A 12,285-nucleotide genomic window follows, 5' to 3' on the forward strand; every position below is an offset into this window, starting at 1 on the left:
GAGGAGTCTGGGGTTGCTACCCGGGATTACAGGGACCCAAACCACAGGAAAAAAACACTGAGAAACAGAGCTGGGAGGAGTCTCGGGTGCATCCCGCAGGATGGACAATAGTCCAAGGAGAAAAATCATCTCAGGTATCTTCCCTGGTGGAGTCTGAGGTTGCTACCCGGGATGACAGGGCCCAAAAGCACCGGAATAAACACTCAGGGACATACCTGCAAGGACTCTCGGATGCATCCCAGAGGATGGAGCATTGTCCAAGGAGAAAAATCATCTCGGGTTATCTTCCCTGGAGGAGTCTGGGGTTGCTACCCGGGATTACAGGGACCCAAACCACAGGAAAAATGTCTGCGTGAGACGCCTGGGAGGAATCTCAGATGCATCCCAGAAGATGGAGCATTGTCCAAGGAGAAAAATCATCTCGGGTATCCTCCCTGGAGGAGTCTGGGGTTGCTACCCGGGATCACAGGGCGCTAAAGCACCGGAATAAAGACTCAGAGACATACCTGCAAGGAGTCTCGGATGCTTCCCAGAGGATGGAGCATTGTCCAAGCAGAAAAATTATCTCGGGTATCTTCCCTAGGGGAGTCTGGGGTTGCTAGCCGGGATCACAGGGCCCTAAAGCACTGGAGAAAACTCTGCGGGAGACGCCTGGGAGGAGTTCTGGGTAGATCCCGCAGGATGGACCACTGTCAAGAGAGAAAAATCATATTGGGTGTCTTCCCTGGAGGAGTCTGGGGTTGCTACCTGGGATGACAGAACCATAAACAGCGAGAAAAAAGACTCAGGGACATAGCTGCGACAAGTCTCGGATGCATCCCAGAGGATGGAGCATTGTCCAAAGAGAAAAATCATCTCGGGTATCTTCCCTGGAGGAGTCTGGGGTTGCTACCCGGGATTACAGGGAGGCAAACCACAGGAAAAATGGCTGCGGGAGATGTCTGGGAGGAATCTCAGATGCATCCCAAAAGATGGAGCATTGTCCAAGGAGAAAAATCATCTCGGGTATCTTCCCTGGAGGAGTCTGGGGTTGCTACGTGGGATGACAGGGCCCAAAAGCACCGGAATAAACAGTCAGGGACAAAGCTGCAAGGAGTCTTGGATGCTTCCCAGAGGATGGAGCATTGTCCAAGCAGAAAAATCATCTCGGGTACCTTCCCTGGAGGAGTCTGGGGTTTCTATCTGGGATCACAGGGCCCTAAAGCACTGGAGACAAGTCTGCTGGAGACGCCTGGGAGGAGTTCTGGGTAGATCCCGCAGGACTGACCACGGTCAAGAGAGAAAAATCATATTGGGTGTCTTCCCTGGAGGAGTCTGGGGTTGCTACCTGGGATGACAGAACCAGGAACAGCGAGAAAAAAGACTCAGGGACATAGCTGCGACAAGTCTCGGATGCATCCCAGAGGATGGAGCATTGTCCAAGGAGAAAAATCATCTCGGGTATCTTCCCTGGCGGAGTCTGGGGTTGCTACCCAGGATCACAGGGCCCCAAAACACCGGAATAAACACTCAGGGACATACCTGCAAGGAGTCTCGGATGCTTCCAAGAGGATGGAGCATTGTCCAAGGAGAAAAATCATCTCTGGTATGTTCCCTAGAGGAGTCTGGGGTTGCTACCCGGGATTACAGGGACCCAAACCACAGGAAAAATGTCTGCGGGAGATGCCTGGGAGGAATCTCATATGCATCCCAGAAGATGGAGCTTTGTCCCAGCAGAAAAATCATCTCGGGTATCTTCCCTGGAGGAGTCTGGTGTTGGTACCCGGGATTACAGGGACACAAACCACAGGAAAAATGTCTGCGGGAGACGCCTGGGAGGAATCTCAGATGCATCCCAGAAGATGGAGCATTATCCAAGGAGAAAAATCATCTCGGGTATCTTCCCTGGACGAGTCTGGGGTTGCTACCCGGGATCACAGAGCCCGAAAACACCGAAATAAAAACTCAGGGACACACCTGCAAGGAGTCTCGGATGCTTCCCAGAGGATGTAGCATTGTCCAAGGAGAAAAATCATCTCGGGTATCTTCCCTGGAGGATTCTGGGGTTGCTACCCGGGTTTACAGGGACCCAAACCACAGGAAAAATGTCTGCGGGAGACGCCTGGGAGGAATCTCAGATGCATCCCAGAAGATGGAGCATTGTCCAAGGAGAAAAATCATCTTGGGTATCTTCCCTGGAGGAGTCTGGGGTTGCTACCCGGGATCACAGGGCCCGAAAACACTGGAATAAACACTCAGGGACACACCTGCAAGGAGTCTCGGATGCTTCCCAGAGGATGGAGCATTGTCCAAGCAGAAAAATCATCTCGGGTTATCTTCCCTGGAGGAGTCTGGGGTTGCTACCCGGGATTACAGGGACCCAAACCACAGGAAAAAAACACTGAGAAACAGAGCTGGGAGGAGTCTCGGGTGCATCCCGCAGGATGGACAATAGTCCAAGGAGAAAAATCATCTCGGGTATCTTCCCTGGTGGAGTCTGAGGTTGCTACCCGGGATGACAGGGCCCAAAAGCACCGGAATAAACACTCAGGGACATACCTGCAAGGAGTCTCGGATGCATCCCAGAGGATGGAGCATTGTCCAAGGAGAAAAATCATCTCGGGTTATCTTCCCTGGAGGAGTCTGGGGTTGCTACCCGGGATTACAGGGACCCAAACCACAGGAAAAATGTCTGCGTGAGACGCCTGGGAGGAATCTCAGATGCATCCCAGAAGATGGAGCATTGTCCAAGGAGAAAAATCATCTCGGGTATCCTCCCTGGAGGAGTCTGGGGTTGCTACCCGGGATCACAGGGCGCTAAAGCACCGGAATAAAGACTCAGAGACATACCTGCAAGGAGTCTCGGATGCTTCCCAGAGGATGGAGCATTGTCCAAGCAGAAAAATTATCTCGGGTATCTTCCCTAGGGGAGTCTGGGGTTGCTAGCCGGGATCACAGGGCCCTAAAGCACTGGAGAAAACTCTGCGGGAGACGCCTGGGAGGAGTTCTGAGTAGATCCCGCAGGATGGACCACTGTCAAGAGAGAAAAATCATATTGGGTGTCTTCCCTGGAGGAGTCTGGGGTTGCTACCTGGGATGACAGAACCATGAACCGCGAGAAAAAAGACTCAGGGACATAGCTGCGACAAGTCTCGGATGCATCCCAGAGGATGGAGCATTGTCCAAGGAGAAAAATCATCTCGGGTATCTTCCCTGGCGGAGTCTGGGGTTGCTACCCAGGATCACAGGGCCCCAAAACACCGGAATAAACACTCAGGGACATACCTGCAAGGAGTCTCGGATGCTTCCAAGAGGATGGAGCATTGTCCAAGGAGAAAAATCATCTCTGGTATCTTCCTTGGAGGAGTCTGGGGTTGCTACCCGGGATTACAGGGACCCAAACCACAGGAAAAATGTCTGTGGGAGATGCCTGGGAGGAATCTCATATGCATCCCAGAAGATGGAGCTTTGTCCAAGGAGAAAAATCATCTCGGATATCTTCCCTGGAGGAGTCTGGGGTTGCTACCCGGGATTACAGGGACAAAACCACAGGAAAAATGTCTGCGGGAGACACCTGGGAGGAATCTCAGATGCATCCCAGAAGATGGAGCATTGTCCAAGGAGAAAAGTCATCTCGGGTATCTTCCCTGGAGGAGTCTGGGGTTGCTACCCGGGATCACAGGGCCCCAAAACACCGGAGAAAACTTTGCGGGAGACTCCTGGGAGGAGTTCTGGATAGATCCCGCAGGATGGACCACTGTCAAGAGAGAAAAATCATATTGGGTGTCTTCCCTGGAGGAGTCTGGGGTTGCTACCCTGGATCACAGGGCCCCAAAACACCGGAATAAAAACTCAGGGACATACCTGCAAGGAGTCTCGGATGCTTCCCAGAGGATGGAGCATTGTCCAAGCAGAAAAATTATCTCGGGTATCTTCCTTGGAAGAGTCTGGGGTTGCTACCCGGGATCACAGGGCCCTAAAGCACTGGAGAAAACTCTGCGGGAGACGCCTGGGAGGAATTCTGGGTAGATCCCGCAGGATGGACCACTGTCAAGAGAGAAAAATCATATTGGGTGTCTTCCCTGGAGGAGTCTGGGGTTGCTACCTGGGATGACAGAACCGTAAACCGTGAGAAAAAAGACTCAGGGACATAGCTGCGACAAGTCTCGGATGCTTCCCAGAGCATGGAGCATTGTCCAAGGAGAAAAATCATCTTGGGTATCTTCCCTGGAGGAGTCTGGGGTTGCTACCCGGGATTACAGGGACCCAAACCACCGGAATAAAGACTCAGGGACATACCTGCAAGGAGTCTCGGATGCTTCCCAGAGGATGGAGCATTGTCCAAGCAGAAAAATCATCTCGGGTTATCTTCCCTGGAGGAGTCTGGGGTTGCTACCCGGGATTACAGGGACCCAAACCACAGGAAAAAAACACTGAGAAACAGAGCTGGGAGGAGTCTCGGGTGCATCCCGCAGGATGGACAATAGTCCAAGGAGAAAAATCATCTCAGGTATCTTCCCTGGTGGAGTCTGAGGTTGCTACCCGGGATGACAGGGCCCAAAAGCACCGGAATAAACACTCAGGGACATACCTGCAAGGACTCTCGGATGCATCCCAGAGGATGGAGCATTGTCCAAGGAGAAAAATCATCTCGGGTTATCTTCCCTGGAGGAGTCTGGGGTTGCTACCCGGGATTACAGGGACCCAAACCACAGGAAAAATGTCTGCGTGAGACGCCTGGGAGGAATCTCAGATGCATCCCAGAAGATGGAGCATTGTCCAAGGAGAAAAATCATCTCGGGTATCCTCCCTGGAGGAGTCTGGGGTTGCTACCCGGGATCACAGGGCGCTAAAGCACCGGAATAAAGACTCAGAGACATACCTGCAAGGAGTCTCGGATGCTTCCCAGAGGATGGAGCATTGTCCAAGCAGAAAAATTATCTCGGGTATCTTCCCTAGGGGAGTCTGGGGTTGCTAGCCGGGATCACAGGGCCCTAAAGCACTGGAGAAAACTCTGCGGGAGACGCCTGGGAGGAGTTCTGGGTAGATCCCGCAGGATGGACCACTGTCAAGAGAGAAAAATCATATTGGGTGTCTTCCCTGGAGGAGTCTGGGGTTGCTACCTGGGATGACAGAACCATAAACAGCGAGAAAAAAGACTCAGGGACATAGCTGCGACAAGTCTCGGATGCATCCCAGAGGATGGAGCATTGTCCAAAGAGAAAAATCATCTCGGGTATCTTCCCTGGAGGAGTCTGGGGTTGCTACCCGGGATTACAGGGAGGCAAACCACAGGAAAAATGGCTGCGGGAGATGTCTGGGAGGAATCTCAGATGCATCCCAAAAGATGGAGCATTGTCCAAGGAGAAAAATCATCTCGGGTATCTTCCCTGGAGGAGTCTGGGGTTGCTACGTGGGATGACAGGGCCCAAAAGCACCGGAATAAACAGTCAGGGCCAAAGCTGCAAGGAGTCTTGGATGCTTCCCAGAGGATGGAGCATTGTCCAAGCAGAAAAATCATCTCGGGTACCTTCCCTGGAGGAGTCTGGGGTTTCTATCTGGGATCACAGGGCCCTAAAGCACTGGAGAAAAGTCTGCTGGAGACGCCTGGGAGGAGTTCTGGGTAGATCCCGCAGGACTGACCACGGTCAAGAGAGAAAAATCATATTGGGTGTCTTCCCTGGAGGAGTCTGGGGTTGCTACCTGGGATGACAGAACCAGGAACAGCGAGAAAAAAGACTCAGGGACATAGCTGCGACAAGTCTCGGATGCATCCCAGAGGATGGAGCATTGTCCAAGGAGAAAAATCATCTCGGGTATCTTCCCTGGCGGAGTCTGGGGTTGCTACCCAGGATCACAGGGCCCCAAAACACCGGAATAAACACTCAGGGACATACCTGCAAGGAGTCTCGGATGCTTCCAAGAGGATGGAGCATTGTCCAAGGAGAAAAATCATCTCTGGTATCTTCCTTGGAGGAGTCTGGGGTTGCTACCCGGGATTACAGGGACCCAAACCACAGGAAAAATGTCTGTGGGAGATGCCTGGGAGGAATCTCATATGCATCCCAGAAGATGGAGCTTTGTCCAAGGAGAAAAATCATCTCGGATATCTTCCCTGGAGGAGTCTGGGGTTGCTACCCGGGATTACAGGGACAAAACCACAGGAAAAATGTCTGCGGGAGACACCTGGGAGGAATCTCAGATGCATCCCAGAAGATGGAGCATTGTCCAAGGAGAAAAGTCATCTCGGGTATCTTCCCTGGAGGAGTCTGGGGTTGCTACCCGGGATCACAGGGCCCCAAAACATCGGAGAAAACTTTGCGGGAGACTCCTGGCAGGAGTTCTGGATAGATCCCGCAGGATGGACCACTGTCAAGAGAGAAAAATCATATTGGGTGTCTTCCCTGGAGGAGTCTGGGGTTGCTACCCGGGATCACAGGGCCCCAAAACACCGGAATAAAAACTCAGGGACATACCTGCAAGGAGTCTCGGATGCTTCCCAGAGGATGGAGCATTGTCCAAGCAGAAAAATTATCTCGGGTCACTTCCTTGGAAGAGTCTGGGGTTGCTACCCGGGATCACAGGGCCCTAAAGCACTGGAGAAAACTCTGCGGGAGACGCCTGGGAGGAATTCTGGGTAGATCCCGCAGGATGGACCACTGTCAAGAGAGAAAAATCATATTGGGTGTCTTCCCTGGAGGAGTCTGGGGTTGCTACCTGGGATGACAGAACCGTAAACAGTGAGAAAAAAGACTCAGGGACATAGCTGCGACAAGTCTCGGATGCTTCCCAGAGCATGGAGCATTGTCCAAGGAGAAAAATCATCCCGGATATCTTTCCTGGAGGAGTCTGGGGTTGCTACCCGGGATTACAGGGACCCAAACCACCGGAATAAAGACTCAGGGACATACCTGCAAGGAGTCTCGGATGTTTCCCAGAGGATGGAGCATTGTCCAAGGAGAAAAATCATCTCGGGTATCTTTCCTGGAGGAGTCTGGGGTTGCTACCTGGGATGACAGAACCATAAACAGCGAGAAAAAAGACTCAGGGACATAGCTGTGACAAGTCTCGGATGCATCCCAGAGGATGGAGCATTGTCCAAGGAGAAAAATCATCCCGGATATCGTTCCTGGAGGAGTCTGGGGTTGCAACCCGGGATCAGAGGGCCCCAAAACACCGGAATAAACACTAAGGGACATACCTGCAATGAGTCTCGGATGCTTCCCAGAGGATGTAGCATTGTCCAAGGAGAAAATCATCTCGGGTATCTTCCCTGGAGGAGTCTGGGGTTGCTACCCGGGTTTACAGGGACCAAAACCACAGGAAAACTGTCTGCGGGAGACGCCTGGGAGGAATCTCAGATGCATCCCAGAAGATGGAGCATTGTCCAAGGAGAAAAATCATCTCGGGTATCTTCCCTGGAGGAGTCTGGGTTTGCTACCTGGGATGACAGGGCCCAAAAGCACCGGAATAACACTCAGTGACATACCTGCAAGGAGCCTCGGATGCTTCCCAGAGGATGGAGCATTGTCCAAGGAGAAAAATTATCTCGGGTATCTTCCACGGAGGAGTCTGGGGTTGCTGCCCGGGATCACAGGGCCCAAAAGCACCGGAATAAACACTCAGGGACAAAGCTGCAAGGAGTCTTGGATGCTTCCCAGAGGATGGAGCATTGTCCAAGCAGAAAAATCATCTCGGGTACCTTCCCTGGAGGAGTCTGGGGTTGCTACCCGGGATCACAGGGCCCTAAAGCACTGGAGAAAAGTCTGCGGGAGACGCCTGGGAGGAGTTCTGGGTAGATCCCGCAGGACTGACCACGGTCAAGAGAGAAAAATCATATTGGGTGTCTTCCCTGGAGGAGTCTGGGGTTGCTACCTGGGATGACAGAACCACGAACCGCGAGAAAAAAGACTCAGGGACATAGCTGCGACAAGTCTCGGATGCATCCCAGAGGATGGAGCATTGTCCAAGGAGAAAAATCATCTCGGGTATCTTCCCTGGAGGAGTCTGGTGTTGCTACCCGGGATTAAGGGGACCCAAAACACCGGAATAAACACTCATACCTGCAAGGACATACCTGCAAGAAGTCTCGGATGCTTCCCAGAGGATGGACCATTGTCCAAAGAGAAAAATCATCTCGGGTATCTTCCCTGGAGGAGTCTGGGGTTGCTACCCAGGATCAGAGGGCCCGAAAACACCGGAATAAACACTCAGGTACATACCTGCAAGGAGTCTCGGATGCTTCCCAGAGGATGGAGCATTGTCCAAGGAGAAAAATCATCTCGGGTATCTTTCCTGGAGGAGTCTGGGCTTGCTACCTGGGATGACAGAACCATAAACCGTGAGAAAAAAGACTCAGGGACATAGCTACGACAAGTTTCGGATGCATCCCAGAGGATGGAGCATTGTCCAAGGAGAAAAATCATCTCGGGTTATCTTCCCTGGAGGAGTCTGGGGTTCCTATCTGGGATCACAGCGCCCTAAAGCACTGGAGAAAACTCTGCGGGAGACGCCTGGGAGGAATCTCAGATGCATCCCAGAAGACGGAGCATTGTCCAAGGAGAAAAATCATCTCGGGTATCTTCCCTGGAGGAGTCTGGGGTTGCTACCCGGGATCACAGGGCCCCAAAACACCGGAATAAACACTCAGGGACATACCTGCAAGGAGTCTCGGATGCTTCCAAGAGGATGGAGCATTGTCCAAGGAGAAAAATCATCTCGGGTATCTTCCCTGGAGGAGTCTGGGGTTGCTACCCGGGATTACAGGGACCCAAACCACAGGATAAATGTCTGTGGGAGATGCCTGGGAGGAATCTCATATGCATCCCAGAAGATGGAGCTTTGTCCAAGGAGAAAAATCATCTCGGATATCTTCCCTGGAGGAGTCTGGGGTTGCTACCCGGGATTACAGGGACCAAAACCACAGGAAAAATGTCTGCGGGAGACGCCTGGGAGGAATCTCAGATGCATCCCAGAAGATGGAGCATTGTCCAAGGAGAAAAGTCATCTCGGGTATCTTCCCTGGAGGAGTCTGGGGTTGCTACCTGGGATGACAGAACCACGAACCGCGAGAAAAAAGACTCAGGGACATAGCTGCGACAAGTCTCGGATGCATCCCAGAGGATGGAGCATTGTCCAAGGAGAAAAATCATCTCGGGTTATCTTCCCTGGAGGAGTCTGGGGTTCCTATCTGGGATCACAGGGCCCTAAAGCACAGGAGAAATGTCTGCGGGAGACGCCTGGGAGGAATCTCAGATGCATCCCAGAAGATGGAGCATTGTCCAAGGAGAAAAATCATCTCGGGTATCTTCCCTGGAGGAGTCTGGTGTTGCTACCCGGGATTAAAGGGACCCAAAACACCGGAATAAACACTCATACCTGCAAGGACATACCTGCAAGAAGTCTCGGATGCTTCCCAGAGGATGGACCATTGTCCAAAGAGAAAAATCATCTCGGGTATCTTTCCTGGAGGAGTCTGGGGTTGCTACCTGGGATGACAGAACCATAAACCGTGAGAAAAAAGACTCAGGGACATAGCTGCGACAAGTCTCGGATGCATTCCAGAGGATGGAGCATTGTCCAAGGAGAAAAATCATCCCGGGTATCTTCCCTGGAGGAGTCTGGGGTTGCTACCCGGGATTACAGGGACCCAAACCACAGGAAAAAAACACTGAGAAACAGAGCTGGGAGGAGTCTCGGGTGCATCCCGCAGGATGGACAATAGTCCAAGGAGAAAAATCATCTCAGGTATCTTCCACGGAGGAGTCTGGGGTTGCTACCCGGGATGACAGGGCCCAAAAGCACCGGAATAAAGACTCAGAGACATACCTGCAAGGCGTCTCGGATGCTTCCCAGAGGATGGAGCATTGTCCAAGCAGAAAAATTATCTCAGGTATCTTCCCTAGAGGAGTCTGGGGATCCTAGCCGGGATCACAGGGCCCTAAAGCACTGGAGAAAACTCTGCGGGAAACGCCTGGGAGGAATCTCAGATGCATCCCAGAAGATGGAGCATTGTCCAAGGAGAAAAATCATCTCGGGTATCTTCCCTGGAGGAGTCTGGGGTTGCTACCCGGGATCACAGGGCCCCAAAACACCGGAATAAACACTCAGGGACATACCTGCAAGGAGTCTCGGATGCTTCCAAGAGGATGGAGCATTGTCCAAGGAGAAAAATCATCTCGGGTATCTTCCCTGGAGGAGTCTGGGGTTGCTATCCGGGATTACAGGGACCCAAACCACAGGATAAATGTCTGTGGGAGATGCCTGGGAGGAATCTCATATGCATCCCAGAAGATGGAGCTTTGTCCAAGGAGAAAAATCATCTCGGGTATCTTCCCTGGAGGAGTCTGGGGTTACTACCCGGGATCACAGGGCCCCAAAACACCGGAGAAAACTCTGCGGGAGACTCCTGGGAGGAGTTCTGGATAGATACCGCAGTATGGACCACTGTCAAGAGAGAAAAATCATATTGGGTGTCTTCCCTGGAGGACTCTGGGGTTGCTACCCGGGATCACAGGGCCCCAAAACACCGGAATAAACACTCAGGGACATACCTGCAAGGACTCTCGGATGCTTCCCAGAGGATGTAGCATTGTCCAAGGAGAAAAATCATCTCGGGTATCTTCCCTGGAGGAGTCTGGGGTTGCTACCCGGGTTTACAGGGACCCAAACCACAGGAAAACTGTCTGCGGGAGACGCCTGGGAGGAATCTCAGATGCATCCCAGAAAATGGAGCATTGTCCAAGTAGAAGAATCATCTCGGTTATCTTCCCTAGAGGAGTCTGGGGTTGCTACCCGGGATCACAGGGCCCCAAAACACCGGAGAAAACTCTGCGGGAGACTCCTGGGAGGAGTTCTGGATAGATCCCGCAGTATGGACCACTGTCAAGAGAGAAAAATCATATTGGGTGTCTTCCCTGGAGGAGTCTGGGGTTGCTACCCGGGTTTACAGGGACCCAAACAACAGGAAAAGTGTCTGCGGGAGACGCCTGGGAGGAATCTCAGATGCATCCCAGAAGATGGAGCATTGTCCAAGGAGAAAAATCATCTCGGGTATCTTCCCTGGGGGAGTCTGGGTTTGCTACCTGGGATGACAGGGCCCAAAAGCACCGGAATAAACACTCAGTGACATACCTGCAAGGAGCCTCGGATGCTTCCAGAGGATGGAGCATTGTCCAAGGAGAAAAATTATCTCGGGTATCTTCCACGGAGGAGTCTGGGGTTGCTACCCGGGATAACAGGGCCCAAAAGCACCGGAATAAACACTCAGGGACAAAGCTGCAAGGAGTCTTGGATGCTTCCCAGAGGATGGAGCATTGTCCAAGCAGAAAAGTCATCTCGGGTACCTTCCCTGGAGGAGTCTGGGGTTGCTACCTGGGATGACAGAACCACGAACCGCGAGAAAAAAGACTCAGGGACATAGCTGCGACAAGTCTCGGATGCATCCCAGAGGATGGAGCATTGTCCAAGGAGAAAAATCATCTCGGGTTATCTTCCCTGGAGGAGTCTGGGGTTCCTATCTGGGATCACAGGGCCCTAAAGCACTGGAGAAAACTCTGCGGGAGACGCCTGGGAGGAATCTCAGATGCATCCCAGAAGATGGAGCATTGTCCAAGGAGAAAAATCATCTCGGATATCTTCCCTGGAGGAGTCTGGGTTTGCTACCCGGGATTACAGGGACCAAAACCACAGGAAAAATGTCTGCGGGAGACGCCTGGGAGGAATCTCAGATGCATCCCAGAAGATGGAGCATTGTCCAAGGAGAAAAGTCATCTCGGGTATCTTCCCTGGAGGAGTCTGGGGTTGCTACCTGGGATGACAGAACCACGAACCGCAAGAAAAAAGACTCAGGGACATAGCTGCGACAAGTCTCGGATGCATCCCAGAGGATGGAGCATTGTCCAAGGAGAAAAATCATCTCGGGTTATCTTCCCTGGAGGAGTCTGGGGTTCCTATCTGGGATCACAGGGCCCTAAAGCACAGGAGAAATGTCTGCGGGAGACGCCTGGGAGGAATCTCAGATGCATCCCAGAAGATGGAGCATTGTCCAAGGAGAAAAATCATCTCGGGTATCTTCCCTGGAGGAGTCTGGGGTTGCTACCCGGGATCACAGGGCCCCAAAACACCGGAATAAACGCTCAGGGACATACCTGCAAGGAGTCTCGGATGCTTCCAAGAGGATGGAGCATTGTCCAAGCAGAAAAATCATCTCGGGTATCTTCCCTGGAGGAGTCTGGGGTTGCTACCCGGGTTTACAGGGACCCAAACCACAGGAAAACTGTCTGCGGGAGACGCCTGGGAGGAATC

Source organism: Vanellus vanellus, assembly GCF_965231255.1.
Source record: "Vanellus vanellus genome assembly, contig: HAP1_SCAFFOLD_57, whole genome shotgun sequence".
In the NCBI taxonomy this organism is placed as follows: Eukaryota; Metazoa; Chordata; class Aves; order Charadriiformes; family Charadriidae; genus Vanellus; species Vanellus vanellus.